Raw genomic sequence first — 18,461 nt, 5'->3', positions numbered from 1 at the left:
CAAATTCTGGAAACAGATTAAAATTTCTAATTCAAAGAATGCAAGAATAAACAAAATAAAATTCAGTTCTAAGGTGCTTACAAGAGATACACATAAAAAAATATGAGCCTTGAAAGACTGAAAATAAAAATGTACAAACAGATTTGTTAGGCAAATACTAACTAGAAGACAACTGGTGGTGTAGTAATTTTAATGATTTTTTATTAATTTTAGTATCAAAGTAGAAAATAAAGCAGAAAGACTTAAATGGAAAAATCATCAGATTTATACATAAAAATATAGGATTTATATATAGTTACATATATGAAAAGAATATATATTTATATGCAGGAATATAAATATATATTACATATAATTATTTACATTAAATAGATACAGAAAAATATTTATATATATAACTCATATACACACACACAGTGCATGCATGCACACATGAATACACACATGCATACACACACGCATAGTATTAACTTGTATGTTCCTAACATAATATGGCTTCAAAACATAAAAAAAACTGACAGAATTATAAAGGGAAAATGGTAGAGAAAGAGTGAACATGCCAAATGGAGACGTGGAAGATATCTTTAAAAGATACAATTGGGGGCACCTAGGTTGGCTCAGCTGGCTCTTGATTTCAGCTCAGGTTATAATCTCAAGGTCCTGAGATTGAGCCCCACATCAGGTTCCACACTCAGTGAAGAGTCAGCTTGAGATCCTCTTTCTCCCTCTCCCTCTGCCCCTCCCCTGCCAAGTGCACACTCTCTCTCTCTGAAATAAAGAAATAAGTCTTTTTTAAAAATAAAGAAATAAAAACACAAATGAACATCTAAAGATGAAAACTACTATGTGTGAGATGAAAAATATATTGTACGGAATTAACAAGAGATTAGACAAAACAGAAAAAAAAGATTGGTAAACTACAAGACATAGCAATAGGAGCTATCCAAAATGAAACACAGATAGAAATAAAGACAGGAAAAAGAATTAACAAAGCATCAGTGAACCATGGGGCAAACTCATATGGCCAAATACAATGTATCTGGCATCCCTGAAAGAATGGGAGGCAATACATATTTAAAGAAATAATGGCTGAAAACAGTCCAAGTTTGTTGAAACCATAAGCTGGTTTTGTGGGTGGCAGCAATCAGAGATAGAGCACCATGAAGGCCTCAGGAATACTGCAGAAATATAAGATGATGGAGTACTTCCTACTCACTCCCAAATGCTACTCACTGCACTTTACCACATGCCAATCTTTGTACCTAATCATGTCATTGCCAAGTCCTGCTTCTGGTACATTGTCTCAGCTGAAGAAGTTTTCAGAAAAAAATGGTCTACTGTGGGCAGGTATTTAAGAAATCTCCCCTGCAGGTAAAGAACATTGGCATCTAACTGTTCTACAATTCCTACAGTGGCATCCATATGTACTGGGTATACAGGGACCTGACCGCTGTGGGTACTGTCACTCAGGGCTATCATGACATGGGGGCCCAGTACAGCACATAGGCCCATCCAACCCAGATCATAAACATGGAAAAGATCATGGCCAGTCAGTGGTCAAGCAGTTCCACAACTCCAAGATCAAGTTCCTGCCGCCCCCACAGATTGTGAATTGACAGCACAGACCAAGCTTCACTGCCAAAAGCCCCAACACCTTCTTTTAGATGCAAAGCCCTCCCCCATCCCCACATCTGCCCAAATAAACTCATAGGGACAAAAAAATCCAAGAATCTTCATGAACCCCAAGCACAAAAAAACATGAAGAAAACTAAGGCACATCATAATCAAAAAGCTTAAAGTCAGTGACAAAGAAAAAATATGAAAAACAACTATAGGGGGAACATAGAGACATGTTATGTGCAGAGGAATAAAGATAAAGAGGACAGCAGGTTGCAAATTAAAGACAACATAAGCTACAAAATAGTGTACTGAGAGCTTTAAAATACTAAATGGGAGAAAGGAAAAAAAGGAAAATAGATTTTTTTTAAATCTATTTGGTGGTGAAATAAAGACCAGGTGAAATAAAGACCTTCTCCAGACAAAAACTGAAAGAATCAATCACTAGTATACCTGAAATACAAGAAATAAAGTAAGTGTCCCAAACAGAATGAAAATGATACCAGTTGGAAACCTCAATGTACACAAAGGAAAAGCATTGGAAATAGAAATTACAAAGGTAAATATAAAAACTTGCTTTTTAATTTTAATCTCTTTAAAAGATTATCAACTGTTTGAAACAAAAATAAGAGCAATGTACTGTAGGAATGTGAACATACATAAAAATGAAATATGTTGACAATAGCTTAAAGGCCAGCAGAAAAAGAAGGAATGAAAGTATATACTACTGTAAGGTTCTTATACTGTAAGTGCACAATATCACTTGAAGGTTGATTGTGATATGTTAAAGCTGTATAATATATACCCCAAAGTATCCAATAAAAAAAATAACAGTTTTAACTTATAAGACAACAAAGGAGACAAAATAGAATCATAAAAATAATAAACTAATCTAAAAGAAAGAAGAAAAAGAGGATAAAGGAAACAAAACAGAAGGGACATACAGAAAACAAATAACAAGATGGTAGATTTCAATACAATCATATCAACAACCACATTAAATGTAAATGGTCTAAAAACCCCAATTAAAAGCTAGAGATTATCAGATTAGGAGAAAAAAGAAGCAACACCAAACTCTATGCTGCTGCAACTTTTTCTGAAAAAAGTAAAAAAGATGAAAATAATATTCTGTGTAAAAATTGAGAAAAAAGTAGAAGTGGCTGTGTTAATATGAAACAAAGTAGATTTCAGAACAAAGATTGTCAGGGATAAAAGAAAAGTCATATCAGGGCACTTGGGTGGCTCAGTCCATTAAGCGTTCAACTCTTGATTTCAGCTCAGGTCATGATCTCAAGGTCGTGAGACTGAACCCCACATTGGGCTCTGCACACAGCCTCTCCCTCTCCCTCTTCCCCTCCTCCAACTCTCTCTCTCTATCTCTCTCTCTTCCTAAAATAAATATTTTTTTTAAAAAACAGAAAAGTCATATCATAATGATAAAGGGGTTGCTTCAGGAAGAAGACATAAAAGTCATAAATATTTATGTGCCTAATAACAGAGCTTCAAAATACATGAAGCATAGAACTGCAAAGAGAATTAGACAAATCCATGATTATACTCTAAGATTTCCACCCATCTCAAATGATAGAGCAAGTAGAAAATCAGTAAAGACACAGAAGATATAAAAACACTATAAACCAACTTGATTTAATTAGCATTCATGCACTACTCCACCCAGAGACAGCAAAATATACATGCATTTCACATACCTATACTCTACATAAGATAGACTATATCGGGGGCCATAAAAGAAGTCTCAAAAAAGTTAAAAAGTATTCAAGTCACACAAAGTATATTCTCTAATCACACTGAAATTAAATTAGAAATCAGTAGCGGAAAAATCCCCCAAAATTTGGAAATTAAATAATATACCTCCATGGTGTAATCCATGAGTAAAGGAAGAAATGAAACAGATATTACAAAATATTTTGAGTTAAAAATGAAAACACAACATATCAAAATTTATGGCTTTATTTCTGCACTGTATTTCTTAGAACAAAAAACTTCTAAGACAATGCAGGTAACTAGAGTTACGATCAGGAAGTTCATCCAGTATCTTAGGTCTTAGATGCAGTTATCAGTTTCAACCTTGAATGAAAATCTTCACTTTAGGGTCGCCTGGGTGGCACAGCGGTTACACATCTGCCTTCGGCTCAGGGTGTGATCCCGGTGTTATGGGATCGAGCCCCACATCAGGCTCCTCCGCTATGAGCCTGCTTCTTCCTCTCCCACTCCCCCTGCTTGTGTTCCCTCTCTTGCTGGCTGTCTCTACCTCTGTCAAATAAATAAATAAAATCTTTAAAAAAAAAAAAAAGAAAATCTTCACTTTAGCATCAAAATTAAAGTTGGTGTCATCATGACTCCCCCAACTCTTGTACTCATGGTTCAAAAATGTGGAAGTCAATTTTTTATGGTCATTTCTAGTTCTATCTCAGTGTCCTCTCTGAAAAATAACAGAAAAATTACCATATTTAAACCAGCACCCAAATCTGACCAATTTCTAGATACACTTATCATTTTTACCACAAAAAACAGGTTCAGGGAATTCAAGAGTTATAATAAAAATCCATGCCTAAGACTGAGCAATTTAACTATTTTTAATGATGGTGAACAGTAAATTCATGAACAGAAAGATAAAATATTAACATTAAAGTGAAATATAGAAAGGCTTGGAAAGTACTAATGGCCTAAAGGAATGTAGTAGAAAATTTAACAGACTGTAAAGTTCACAAGAGAACATGACAAGAATCTAACACTCAAAATAGTAAAAGCCAGTCTCATCTTTGTTTAACCTACTGAAAAAATTCTCTGCAGTCTGGACAGCTACAGTCTAAGACTTCAGCAATGAATATGTAATTAAGATATGCTAATATTAGACAAGAAAATAGTAAGACCTGGGGATGTAGAAATGTCTTCCATGCCGCTCAGGTGAGTAGTATATGAACATGAAAAAAGAGATTTCGAGGGGTGGTACATAGGAACTGACAAAGTCCCAAAAAATATATCTGCTGTTAGAGAAGCCATAAATCAGAAAGGTTGGGGGGAGGATCTGTTAATGGAATCATCTCATAGACCTTTGTCCTAGTCTGTATGCCAAGAACAGGAGCATCTATTTCAGGGAAATTCTGTGAGCAGGATTCAGGGAAGTCAACAATTCTAGTGCAGATGGATTTGACAGCAGTTTTAAATAGAAATTTCATAATGGACCTAAAAAAGAATTATCATATTTCACTACAAAAGCACCAACTTCGAAATCAGAAACCTCTATGTTTTCGAAGCTGGCTCTACTATATTGTAAGTTCTGAGAACTTGGACAAGTTTCTTACTTGCTCAAAACCTCGGTTTTTTAGACTCAAGAAAACAGAGATAATAGATAATACCTTCCTCACAGGGCTGCTTTAAGGACTTGCTCATATACATAAAGAACTAAACTCAGTGCTGAGCACACAGTAAGGCCTAACTTAATAGTACCAAATACTAAGAATAATTAGGACCACATTTCCTAAAGGACCAGAAAATGCTGGTTGGCACTGGCAAGTAAATGGAAGATTGTTCTTATCAAGAGAGCTGAAGATACATGAAAAAATCTCATTTACAAAGTTAATAGTGCTAATTTAAAGTGAATCGTGAGGCTGTGGCAGGTATTCTCCCAAGATAGCTGCCATGAATTATTTCCCTCCCTGTATGAACAAGCCACTCTCCCCATTGAGAAAGGGAGTCTACTTCCCTTCCCTTGAATTTGGGTTGCAACTCAGGTGGAAGTGACACTATCAGGCTGCTGCTGTCCCCCTTGAAATGTAAGCTGCAGTGTAAGAATTCTGACTAATCTGAGACCACTATGCCATAAGGAGGCCCAAGCCAGCCACATGAAAGAATTTGTGGAGGAGCGGCAAAGCATGAGACATTTGAGTGAAGCTTTCTTGGAACTTTCACCCCAGCCAAGTTGCCAAATGAATGCAACCAACTGAGTGATCCCAGTTGTTGACATCCTATGAGGTAGCAGAACCACCCAACTAAGTTAGCCCAGTTAATCCACAGAAACATCAGAAAAAAAAAATATTTCTTGAAAGTTAGGCAATAGGTAACTAAAACAGAATCTAAAACTGCTATCAACTATATTTATCTGTAGCCTCTGACTGTCAGAGCTGCCCATCAAATTCTTTCCTCTCTTAACACATTCTCATCAGGGTGTCTCTATTAGGAATTTCAGAGAATGTTAGAGATGAGCATCACCCCCCAAAGTAGAAGGGAGAGCTCCATTTTCAGAGTGTCTTTGCAGGGCAACTGCAAATTCACTGGGCAGGAACCACAAAAAGGGACCCAGACAGTAAAAGCAGCAAGAGCACCTCTGGTAGAGGGGTGATTCTTTCTTTCCCACAGAAAAAAGAACGTTTGTAAAAAAGCTTTCTCTGGCAAAGACCAGACATGAACAACTTGTAACTTAAATCTCACTTTCAGGCAACTTTAATTTATTACCAAAAGCCACTTCACTAATATTTTTTCTTTGCCTACATAGAACTGATATTTAAAAACACAACTACAATCAGCCTTTTCAAATTCATAACCTCACAGGGATTTGATTTATACTTTAAGAACCTGATGGAGTCAGGGTATTTCTCCCCTTTTGCACAACAGATTACCCTAACTAGTGGTCAATAATGTCATGACAGAAAATAGTTCTAAAAACACACAAGAATTCAATAGACACAGAATCCTTGAAATACTTGGTCTTCCCCCTTTGTAATTCTATTTCTTTCCTTAAAGGACAACCTTTTCTAGGTCCTTCAATGACTTAGCTGTCTTATTATCATCCTCAACTGCTTACAGAATTAAAAAAAGTTCTCTACCTCTTCCCACAACTTTTCTCCCTAACCTATTTCCCACACACTGTGGAAGGTGGTATGAAGAATAATTCTGGGCATAAAAGCTTTTCAGGTCTTTAATACTATGAACTCACCTCAATTAATTAGATGGAAATATTTCTCTGATTTGCTGACAGTGACCTTACTCTTAATGGCCTTCAGTGAAGTCACCGAAGCTTTCACTCTCCAGAATTTCAAGACAGTTATTTACTCATTTATTCCTTTTATTCTGTCATTTATCTTCATAAAATAAGTTCTAAATTAAACAAATTTTAAATAGCAGTTTCAAACAGCAAGGGCAAGAAGACTTAACTTTTGATCTCACCATGGCCTGTTTTGACAGCCAAAGTAACATTCATTTTTTACACACATTTTCTAAAGAGAATTTTAAAAAGCTTTGAAATGATTTAAAAAGACAGAAGCAAAAAGAGAAATTTTCATTAATTAAACAAATATTTAATGTAAATCAATTATGTGCCCATCACAGCCCAAGGTACAGGAACAAAAAAACAGGCCAACCCCCAGGAAGTTCATGGATGAACTGAGATGCAGACACTGAACAACAAACTATACATCAATGTGGGAAGAGAAAATACAACAATGTGAGAAGTGAAAGGCTGAGTGTGCACAGATGAAGCAGGAAGATGAGGAGGAAAGATTCTGAGGCAGTTAATTAGAGCAGAGCCTACACACAATTCGCTAGGCAGTGGGAGAGAAGCAGCAGAAGGACAGCATAAGGTACATTCCAGACAAACAAAAAGGTCCAGAACAGAAATCTGGAAGTATCATGCATCTTCAAGAAATATCAAGGATGAGCAGGATGGGGAAGGGAGGCTGTATTAGTTTCCTACAAGCTGCTGTAACAAATTACCACAAACTCAGGGCCTTAAAATAACAGAAATTACTCCTTTGAAGTTCTGGAGGCCAGCAGTCAGAAATCAAAGTGTCAACAAAGTTTTTCCTTTTGGAGGTTCTGAGGGGAAATCTCTTTTGTCCCTCTCCTAGCTTCCGGTGGGTGCTGGCAATCCCAGCATTCCTTGGCTTGCAGTGGCATATTCCAGTTTCTGCCTCTGTTATCACATGGCTTTCCGATAAAAACACCAGTCATTGGATTTACAAACCATGCTAATTCAATGTGACTTCATCCTAAATAATTACACCTGCAAAGACTCTATTTCTCTAACATTCTGAGGCTCCAGGTAGTGTGGAGCACATCATTCAACTCAGTACAGAAGCCATGCTGAGGAGTTTGGATGCAGTAAGGCCCATGTTCCCAAACTTCAGCTGTTATATACCACTATTCACAATTTTTGTCATACCTGTGAGCCACCCACTCTTCTATTTTACTACTTTATATTTTAAATGTTATTATGTCACCTTTCCTTTTTAACTTATACATTTATTTCAAAAGGAACCATCGTATCACTACTATAAATGAAAATCTTGCTTGCCATTACTCTAAGGTATCCATAAAAAATATTAAGGAAAACCCTTAACAATGAAATATCCAAAACAAATCTGATTGGTTTATAAAAACCTGAAAATAGGTCCCTCAATGATGAGAAAGGAACTCTCTGATGACTCCTTATAATAAAGGAGACTTGGCTCATCTTCACTGGGTTTAAAAAGATGAAGATCCACACCAACAAGACAACTCTCCCTTCAGGGCCACAGAAAATCCTGATTTAATATGCACATAATTGTAAAGAGCCCAAGAAACTTAACCCCCCTCACTGAAACAGTTGCATACTGAGAATCAATTCCTCACAGAAATGCTAATAATCACCTCTGCTCAACAATCTTTTGCCCACAGCACCAGAACCTATTCTACTTCAGCTGTTATTTCAAATATACGCATTTATTTGGTAATACCAGAGAAATAACAGAACGATTCTCCATACATTCACCCCGCCTCACAATTTGAGAAAATTCCTAAGAGGACTTTTTAGCAAGTCTTTCAAGTGTCTCTTCAGAACTTTCACAATACTGGTGGTAAGTTCTTGAGATGGGTTCTTTAGGTGGGTTCAAAACCGGGTTCTTCAGACGAGGATATCAGTATTATTGAACAGATGAATGGAGCAAAAAGACTCCATGTAATCCCAGCTGCAACCATCCCGTTCAGCACTACTGGGTCTAGCCACTGCAGGAAGCTACCAGCACTCAAGTGTTCTCATGTTGCTCTCCCAGCAGCTCCGAAGGAGCTACTGCTATTATCTGTACTTGACAGCTGGGGAGAGTGGGGTTCCAAGAAGTGATGAGATTGGCTCAAGTTTATACCGCCCATGAACAAAACAGGCAAGATTATGGGGAACGGAGTTGAAGGCATTAAATAGATGGCATAGGATGCTACATGTGAAGTATACATTGCTGTCACTTTCTGAATGGGGAGACGAACTATGTCAGATATGATTAAATGCCATTTCCTGCTCCAGAATGTAGGGATCAAGGCAGGGATAGTGAAGCGTCTGTAATTAACTTATATAACAGTGATTGCCAAGGCCTATTTGGAGGGGCAGGATAACCAAATGTCTTTAACATGGTTTAGATCTAGCCAATCCTGCCCCGAGGGACCCTTGGGCTAAATTCAAAAAACAGGAGAGAAGCTCCCCAATTGCCAGTTGCTTTAACCCATTTACAAGTCATTTCTCAATAACTCTTAACACTCTCCACTTTCCGATCACTTTGCTTTCAACCTAATGAAAACACAGCTTTAATCCGGGGGAGGAGAATTGATTGCATCTAAATTTATTCTGCTGGCTAAGAGATCCACAGGAAGCTACTCATTTCCATTTTTATCACTGCTTTTTTTATTTAAACATGTCCTGTCTATTGGTCCATTGTTTTAAGAAACTCCTACAGCTTGCTGGTTTTTAATCAATCTTTTCTTTTTCAATACCTGTCTTTGCTCTTGAACTTCTGAAGCATTCAGCTTTGTGTCTATGAAAATTTGGGGGTAAGATTTTAATTTCCCTTCTAGGTTTTATTTTCCCTTCTAGGCAGCTAAAGGCATCAAGGAAAGTTTCACTTTGTATTTCTATGGGGCTTCTTTCAAGGTGTGCTGACAGTGCAGCTGGATGGTCTGGTTACAAATTGAAGATTTGTGATTCTTTCTAAACATGACATGAACCAATACCTGAAAATAGAGTTCTAATGTAAACATAGGTGACAGTTCCCACCTAAGATTCAGGAAGCTTCTCTCTCTTGGCAGTTTCTTTCATGAATGCATAAAATCAACTAATTATTATTCACAAGTAAAATTTAAACATACAAATGTAAGGTCTACCTTTGAAGAGTTTACAGATCCTCTCCCCCAGTCCCTGCCAACATGCATATGGAAGCTCAAGAGCGCACGCGCATGCGCGCGCGCGCGCGCGCGCGCACACACACACACACACACACGTCACACAGCTCCTCTTATGACAAGTACCTGGGTCACAGCCTGTGGGCTTTCTCTGGTCACTGTACCACACCTAAAGGGTTTGGGGAATTAATTCTCTGAGGAGCAGCCCTCAACCAATGACAAATAAATACAGTGAAGAGATACCCCAGCCTCCATGCTTCTCAGGTGGAACAACTCTAGGACATGCTCTGTACAATTTCTCAAAGGTCTTTAGCAGGACTGCACCCCAATTGCCCTCAAGAGTCACCTACTCATCAATCCACCTCGTACTGGCTTCTTCCCTCCCCTGTCTCACTTCTCTCTTCCTCTCCTAAAGTATCTTGGAATCCCTTTCCAAATAAACTACTTATACACAGAGATGGGGACTGCTGGGGAAATAAAACAGGTTCAAAAGAACTGTCACAAGGTTAGGGATGGCATCAAATTACTTAAGTTGCAGAATCTAATTAACCAGATACTCCGTTCCCTGACAATGCTAATAACTTTGTGGTTTCTTTATTTTTTATGCAAAAGAGAAGAAATAGGAAGAAATATAGCTTTGACTTCCATGTATAATATAAGGAAAACCATCACAGTCAGGATTCAGTCAAGGAAATAAGAGTTCATGCCAGGTGTATAAAGGATATTTTATACAGGGAACTAGTTCTAAGGAGCTGGAAAAGCCAAAAGCAAAGAGAAGACAAGGAGATTAAGAAAAAGATATGCAACAGAAAGAAGCCACTGTCCAGTTCTTCAAAAGGTTCAACACAGAGTTACCATATGACCCAGTCATTCTACTGCTAGATAAATCCTGTTTTGCTCAAGAGAATTGAGAACTGCAACCCGAGAATTGAAAATATAGGTTCACACAAAAACAGGTACATAAATATTCATAACAGCATTACTGATATAACAGCCAAAAAATGGAAACCATCCAAATCTTCATTGATTAATAAACAAAATATGGTATGTCTATACAGTAGACTACTCCATCATAAATATCAACTAGTGATATATGCTACAACACGGATGAACCTTGAAGACATTATGCTAAGTGAAAAAAGCCAGTCACAAAAGGCCATATGGTGTAGAATTCCATTTCTATGAAGTGTGCGGAACTGGTAGATCCAGAGAGACAGAAAGTAGATCAGTAGTTGCCAGAGGCTGTGATGACAGGAAGATGGGGCGTGAGCACTAATGGGTACAGAGTTTCTTCCTGGGGTGATGAAAATGTTCTAGAATTACACAGTGGTGATGGCTGCAGAAGTTTGTGAATATACTAAAACTCAACGAATTGTACACTTTGAAAGAGTTAATTTTATGATATATGCATTATACTTCAATTAGAATAAAGAAAAGAAAAAAGAGGAAAAGGAAAATAGAAAAAAAGAAGGAAAGAAAAAGGAGACACTATCACCACTTGGGCAAGAGGGATAAAAGGAAAAGCTGCTTTCCCAAATCTCAGGAGCCAGAAGCCCCATAAAAACTGGAGCCAGTGTGGAAGGGGCTATGAGGTGGAAGCTGGAATAAGGGGGACACACAGCCTCTGCTAGTCACTCATCCTAAAGCAGAAGGTGACAGGAAGACATGCTCTGGCTTCTCCCTTCCACCTACCCACCATTCTTTTCACATTGGCCAAACATATCTGGAAACCAGTTAGTAAGGGAACTTGAGAAACAATTTGCAAGTGTTGGCCGTATAATACAGAGAAGTAAAGAGTAAGAGCACAGAATGGGTCTGAAAACACATAGGCAAATGCCTAACATAGAACTCCATTGCTTCAAACATGAAACTCTTCCCAGTTGAGATTATTAAATACAACCTAGCCAACAGCATGGGTAGCATTATTTGTGAAAATTTAACAGAAATCCTCAATGCCTTTTTTTTTTTTGAGATGAAGAAGAAGGGGACAATTATTTTAGTAGTAGTTACATTAAAATGGGAAAGCAAGTTTAACCTTAAGCCAATGGGCATTCTCACTTGACCTGACATTCTGCAAATATTATTGAGCACCCTAGGGACACATAACGGAAGTGACACTATCCTTACCCACAAGGAGATTAAGGAACTCTCAGCCTATACAAAGTAAAAAATATTAACCAGGCCTGATTAATACAAATGAAACATTCAGGAACCATAACAGAATTGAAAGTGCTTATTTAATAAGTAAATTTTAATAGTACCTCCCTATCAAATACCTCAAACAGCTGAAAATCAGAAGTGCAGCCTTTGGAAGGGTGCCAAAGAACCCTCCATTCTAACTGAATTTCAATCTATCCAAACATCATTACCTTGGGGCACACTGCAGTCTTCCTAAACTATATTCCCACACAACTATTTCCAACATAATTGCTACTCACTTTGGTACACTCCAAGGAATACCTACTAAAACGCAGAACAGAATTTGTAGTTTAAATTTCCCAATGAGAATAATGGCAGGGTGGGAGGGGCATGGAGGGAGTCAAATTTAAACTGATTCAAGTTTCCATAAATCCTTCAAAATATTTAAAATCCCCAAAGAGACATGGCTCCAACCAACTCCTGACACTCATATGGCCAGTTATTCTGACATTCATGAGCTGTTGCAACTTGCTATTAATTTCATCCCTAGGAATAGTATTGGCAGAGAATCGACTCTTAGAGGCATTAATATGAACTGCAGCTAGATTCCTGCTGACTATACGAATACCTTTAATCTAGGGTATATGTCATACCTTGAAGAAATCCTAAAAGAGAATTATTAAAGATGTCTTTCTTTAAAAAAAAAAAAAAAAGCCAAGAGGTTGTTCTTCCTTTATATAAGCAAGTGAATCACAAAAACAAATTTCCTCTTTTTGCTTAAGGCCAAAACAATGTCAAATAAAATAAAGCAAAAGATAAACACATACCTCTGCGGCCATACTTTCCTCATTTTCACTTTACCTCCTGGATAATACTCAGTATTAATACAGCTTGGGAGGATGGGGTGACCAGAATTGGGAAAGGACAATGGTTACGATTTAGCAAAAAAAGCCTACTAATCTGTTTTCAAGCATATGCAAATGTCTCCAAAGATAAAATATTTCAAGACTCAATATATAACAGAGAACTAAGTCACAATTATAGTAAAGGCAGACTTTTCAATAGTTCACTGAAATACACCATTTATTTTAGGCTATAGCCATACATCAAAGCATTGCACAAAGACAAAACTTTTTGTTTCTCCGTATGTATTTATGTAAAATAGAGCTCTATCAGGCAGTTAGCACAGCCAATTTTGTTCTTAGATCTTGTCAGCTGTGGACATCTAAAATCAGAGTGCATTTGGCTACAAAAGTTTAAAACAATTTTCCTTTCCAGATCTCCAAAGGGAAATTATCAACACTAAATGATATATGTGCATGAATCAGCAAATATATTAACTTTATTACTATATTTTAAAGATAGTATGTTCATATTTTCATCAAAATCTCAAAAGCTAGCAAAGCACTACTAAACATAAAGTCCCCAGAAGTGACTTGAAATACTTCCTTTAATTTGGTTAATGAAAAAAACTGCCAATTACTAGTTTTTAAGTTCTTATTGAAATAATTAGCAAAAAATTAAAAACTCCTGAAGTTGTAGTATTCATTATTTCCTGATTACTTATACTGTGTACAGTCCAGCAGGGGGTGTTTCAAGCTACAATACTTAATCTCATTCACACCAAAGACTATGTGAAATACCAAAGCAGAAAAAACAGTCCACTTTTCAAAGGCTGTTTTGTACATATCTAATATGGAAAGAGAAACATGGGAATATTCTAGGCAGATGAAGAATCATAAAGGGAATGCTGAATGTGCTGGCTTAAGTGTTTGTGAAATTATTAAATATCAAAGATTCCAGGGATTCAGTAGCGCCTGGGTGGCTCAGTCCGTTAAGCATCCAACTCTTGATCTTGGCTCAGGTCTTGATCTCAGGGTCATGAGTTCGAGCCCCACATTGGGCTCTGCACTGCGCATGGAGCCTACTTAAAGAAAAAAACAGATACTAGGTATTCATTTAAATGCATAACAAATTGTATAATTTTTTCTGTTAATGTGGTAATAAACACGGACTATGAAATTCTATACTCAGGTGACTATTGATTCTAAAATAAAGACATGGACTCTATCTGTGCACTACATCTGGAATTCACAGATGTTACTGTCAGCACTTTTTATCTAGTGCCATACAACTTAGCAATTAATACGACGTCTCAGGTAATTAATTGTTGGTATATTGATCTCATCTTGTTAACAAGATTAAATATTCCACTGGACTCCCAAACGTCCTTGCACTAGCAGGTGTTGAAAAATACTTCCTGACTGATAAGCATGTTTATCTAAATTGGAGATTTTTTGGCCTAATAATACATTGGCGGACTTCCAATTCTCTGTTTTATCGTATAATTTTAAGAGCCAAAAGTTGATGTATACCTATCAGGGACAACTCACACTCAAACATAATAATTTTCTTTCTCTCTAATTTCTCAGATATTTAAGCACAACTTGAATTTTTGTCTTAATCTAGAAAAACAACTTGTATAAAACAGTGAAACAATTGAAGCTATTACTAAGAGAAAGGTTTTTCCTTTTCTCTTTTCATTTTTATTATGGTGTATGAGATATATGTCTAGAACATACCCTTAAAAGTAAAAGTATTAATCAAGTGACTGTCCGTAAAAATCCCACTCAGATAAAGAAACAGAACATGGCCACCCAGAGCCCCTGTGTGGCCCCCATACATCATCATCACCTGCTCTTCCCTGCAGGTAACCTCCATCCTAACTCTTGATTTGCTTCTCCCCATTTTCTTTATAGTCTTACCACCTGTGTGTGTCTACTCAAACAGGATATTGTTTAGTTTGGCTACTTTAGGTATTTATATAAATAAACACATACTGTATGTACTCTCTCAGTAGTGCACTTTTTTGCTAACTATGGGTCATTCTCCAAGCCCATTCAAATGTGGTAGCCAAAACAATCTTATCAAACTATAAGTTAAGCACTGCTACCGCTCAAAACCCTGACGTGGCTCCCCCACTCATTCAATAAAAGCAATAATGCCCATAAGATTCTCCATAATCCGAGCGAACAGCTACCTTGCTGACCTAACCCCACCCCCCTCTAGCCATACTACTTCCTTGCCCAGCATGTCCCTTGCAATGGCATGGATGGAGCTAGAGAGTATTATTAATGTTAAGCAAAATAAGTCAGAGAAAGACAAATACCACAGATTTCACTCATATGTGTAATTTAAGAAACAAAACAGATGAACATGGTGGGCTTGGGGGAAAGGGAGAGGCAAACCATAAGAGACTCTTAACTATAGAGTACAAACTGAGGGTTGCTGAAGGGGAGGTGGGGAGGTGGACTATATGGGTGATGGGTTTTAAGGAGGGCACTTGTGATGAGCACTGGGTGTTATATAAAAGTGCTGAATCACTAAATTCTACACTTGAAACCAATGTTAATGCTGTATATTAACTAATGGAATTTAAACTAAAACTTGAAAAAAGAAAAAAAGTTTGTGTTTGGATAAGAACTAGAAAAAAAAAAAGAAACGAAAAAGAAAAAAAAAATCAAGGATCCATTGGCCAAAGCTAAGAGGCCAAATAGGTCACGGAATCAATGAAGTCAGTTATGTATCAAATTCTAAAGCATGGGACCAGGATATAGAAATGAGTAGCAAAAAGGCCAACTCTAGGCAGCTGGTCCTGTGTCACCTGGGTGTTTCTAGCACAGACACAAGTTCATGTGGTCTAAATTGTCTTTTACTGGTTTGTCCAATGCCAGGTAGAACATGGAAGGTTTAATAGGTCAGAGACAAAATGAAGAATAATAACTTCTCTAATAGTAGGAACTGTTGAAGTACCGAACCAACAATGGAAAATTTGACATCCTGTCCCTTGACAATTGCTGAACATCTGACTTTAGATGAAGTTCTACTCATAGGTTAGAATTTGAATAACTAATTGAGATTTCTTTTGGCTTTGAGAATTATGTAATTTTGTCTTTTTATATCATTAGGGTATAAAAGTTCAATTTCTTAGGAAGCACATGTCAAAAACACTCTTTTCGGTAGAAAGTGCTCTTAAGCAGCCGTAGAGATAACAAATGCTCCTGCTTTAGAATGGACAATCCTGAGTCACAGGCAGGCTCAAATTGCAATATCTCAACTAGCACAGCAAAGGTCCATTCTTTAAACTGACAAATAGGACTTTCTTTCCCTTTCGTGTATAAGATGATGTTTGTTAAGCCACATTGAAACAGTGTGTTATTCATGTGGATGTGAGAGATTTGCTAGGTCCATTGACTAGTCATTATTTCACTTCAGAGGTGACAAGTGGCAGTGCCAGAGCCTGCTTTCAATTCTGACCAACTTTTGATAATTCACATTTGGATGTGGTACATATGCTTACCTGCCACAGGATAGCCTTGGTAAAATCGCAATCCCCTTTTCTCTTGAGATACATGACCAGGCAGACATGGGCATCTACGTTGGTCAGTGGCCAGGACAGTGAACTAAACTTTCAGAAGTGGCCAAATCCTACAGGGTTTTGTAAGAAAGCAATGGAAAACCAGTGAAGGATTTCAAGCAATGGACTCTATCTGTTCAACAAATATTTATCAAGGGAGTAATAGTGCCAAGTATTGTGCGAAGAACTAGGGATTCAACAGTGAAAGAGCAGGCATAGTTCCTCTTGTCAAGGAACCTACGGTCCATGAAAAATACAGAAAGAAAAACAATTACAAAATAACGTGATAGGTGCTACGATGGGAAGAACTACAAGATGGAAATATCCAAGCAAGGAAAATAACCTGGAATTGGACTGAAATGGTGAAGGAAGGCAACTTGGATTATGCTGAAAATACAAGAAATCTACAGATAATTCATTAGCATTAATAAGGGAGTTTAGAAAGGTGGCTGAATATAAAATCAATATACAAAAATCAATTGCATTTCTACATGCCAGTAACAAACATTTAGAAAATGAATAAGAAAGATGCTTATAATAGCACAACGATATGAAGCACTGAGGAATAAATCTAACAACGATGCAAGAGCTTTATGGAAAAAAATTACAAAATTTTATTGAAGGATATTAAAGAGGACCCAACCAAATGGAGAGATAAGCCACGCTTATGGATCAGAAGATTTAATATTGTAAAGATGTCACATTTCCTCTAATTGATTTGGAGTCAATGTAATTCTGTTTAGAATCCACCCAGGATTTATTTTTCTTAGTGAAATTTAATAAGCTACTTATATGGCCATGCAAGGGAGCAAGAATAACCACAATATTCTTAAAGACAAAGAACAAAGTTCAGGAAACTGCCTATCAAGATCAAAATTTATGAAACTATAGTAACTGAAACAGTTTGGTGCTGTTACAGGAACAGGGCTATGGAAGAGCACATAGGAGCCCAGATGGAGATCCACATATATGATGATGTTTGACACGTGATAGATGTGACACATTCAGACTGGAGGAGGGAAGGATGGATTCTATGGTCAATTGTGCTGGGACATCTGGGCATAGATATGGGAAAAAATGAAGTTGTCCCTATCTCACACTATACATAAAAGTCACTATCTGATTTAAGACTGAATGAGTTTTTAAGCTATAGTTTTTAAAATAATAAAGCATTTGGAAACTAATATAGGTGATTGTTTTCATCAGCTTGAAGTAGGGAAGGATTGTTCAAACAGGACACAAAAACCCTAAAGATAAAAGATTGATGAATTTGCCTGTTAAAATTGAGAATTTATCCAAAATTGACCACATTAAATATGAGAATTCATCAGAAGCTGACACAAAGAGAGCAAAATAACAACAAACAAAAAGATCTGTAAATGTGAAGATATCTGTGACACAAAATGTGACAGAGGACCAATATCCAGAAAACATTGAGAACACCTCTCTGGCTGGAGCTGAGACTTCACAAACTATGTTTCCCAGACTTCTCATCAGCTGGCTTCTGGTTAGGTTTTGGAAATGAGAGCTCAGGATAGGAAATTCAGGAGGAAGAGATGCAGTATTTCTTTTCCTTTTTTTTTTTTTTTAAGATTTTTTTCTTTAATTTATTTGACAGAAAAAGCATTAGCAGGGGCATCGGGCAAGAGGAGAGGGAGAAGCAGGCTCCCCCTTGAGCAGGGAGCCTGATGTGGGGCTCGCGTGACCCAAGTCAAAGGCAGATGCTTAACCGAATGAGCCACCCAAGTGCCCCTCCTTTCCTTTTTCTTTTTTCAAAAGATTTTATTTATTTATTTGACAGAGAGAGAGACATCATGGGGACTCCCTTGCCTCCAGAGATGTGTCTAGTTAGAAGTTGCTATGGCTGATGTCAAAGTGGTTGCTTGCTGCCTGTGTTCTCCTCTAGGATTTTGATGGTTTCCTGTCTCACATTTAGGTCTCTGATCCACTTTGAATTTATCTTTGTGTATGGTGTAAGAAAGTGGTCCAGTTTCATTCCCTTTCATGTGGCTGTCCAGTTTTCCCGACACCATTGGTTGAAGAGACAGTCTTTTTTCCAATGGATAGTCTTTCCTGCTTTGTCGAAGACTAGTTCACCATATAATCGTGGGTCCATTTCTGGGTT

General features: G+C 37.3%; 1 long non-coding RNA gene and 1 pseudogene across 1 annotated transcript in view; one reads left to right on the top strand and one right to left on the bottom strand.

Annotated features, from left to right (window-relative positions):
- Nucleotides 1–18,461, bottom strand: part of LOC117795163 — a 184,178-nt gene that overhangs the window by 26,375 nt on the left and 139,342 nt on the right. The window lies entirely within an intron of this gene.
- On the top strand, nt 1,161–1,664 carry LOC100473648 (annotated as a pseudogene).

The sequence above is a fragment of the Ailuropoda melanoleuca genome, chromosome 12 (genome assembly GCF_002007445.2).
Source record: "Ailuropoda melanoleuca isolate Jingjing chromosome 12, ASM200744v2, whole genome shotgun sequence".
NCBI classification, from domain to species: Eukaryota; Metazoa; Chordata; class Mammalia; order Carnivora; family Ursidae; genus Ailuropoda; species Ailuropoda melanoleuca.
The sequence above is the reverse complement of the archived record's forward strand: the minus strand, read 5'-3'. Positions and strand labels throughout refer to the sequence as shown.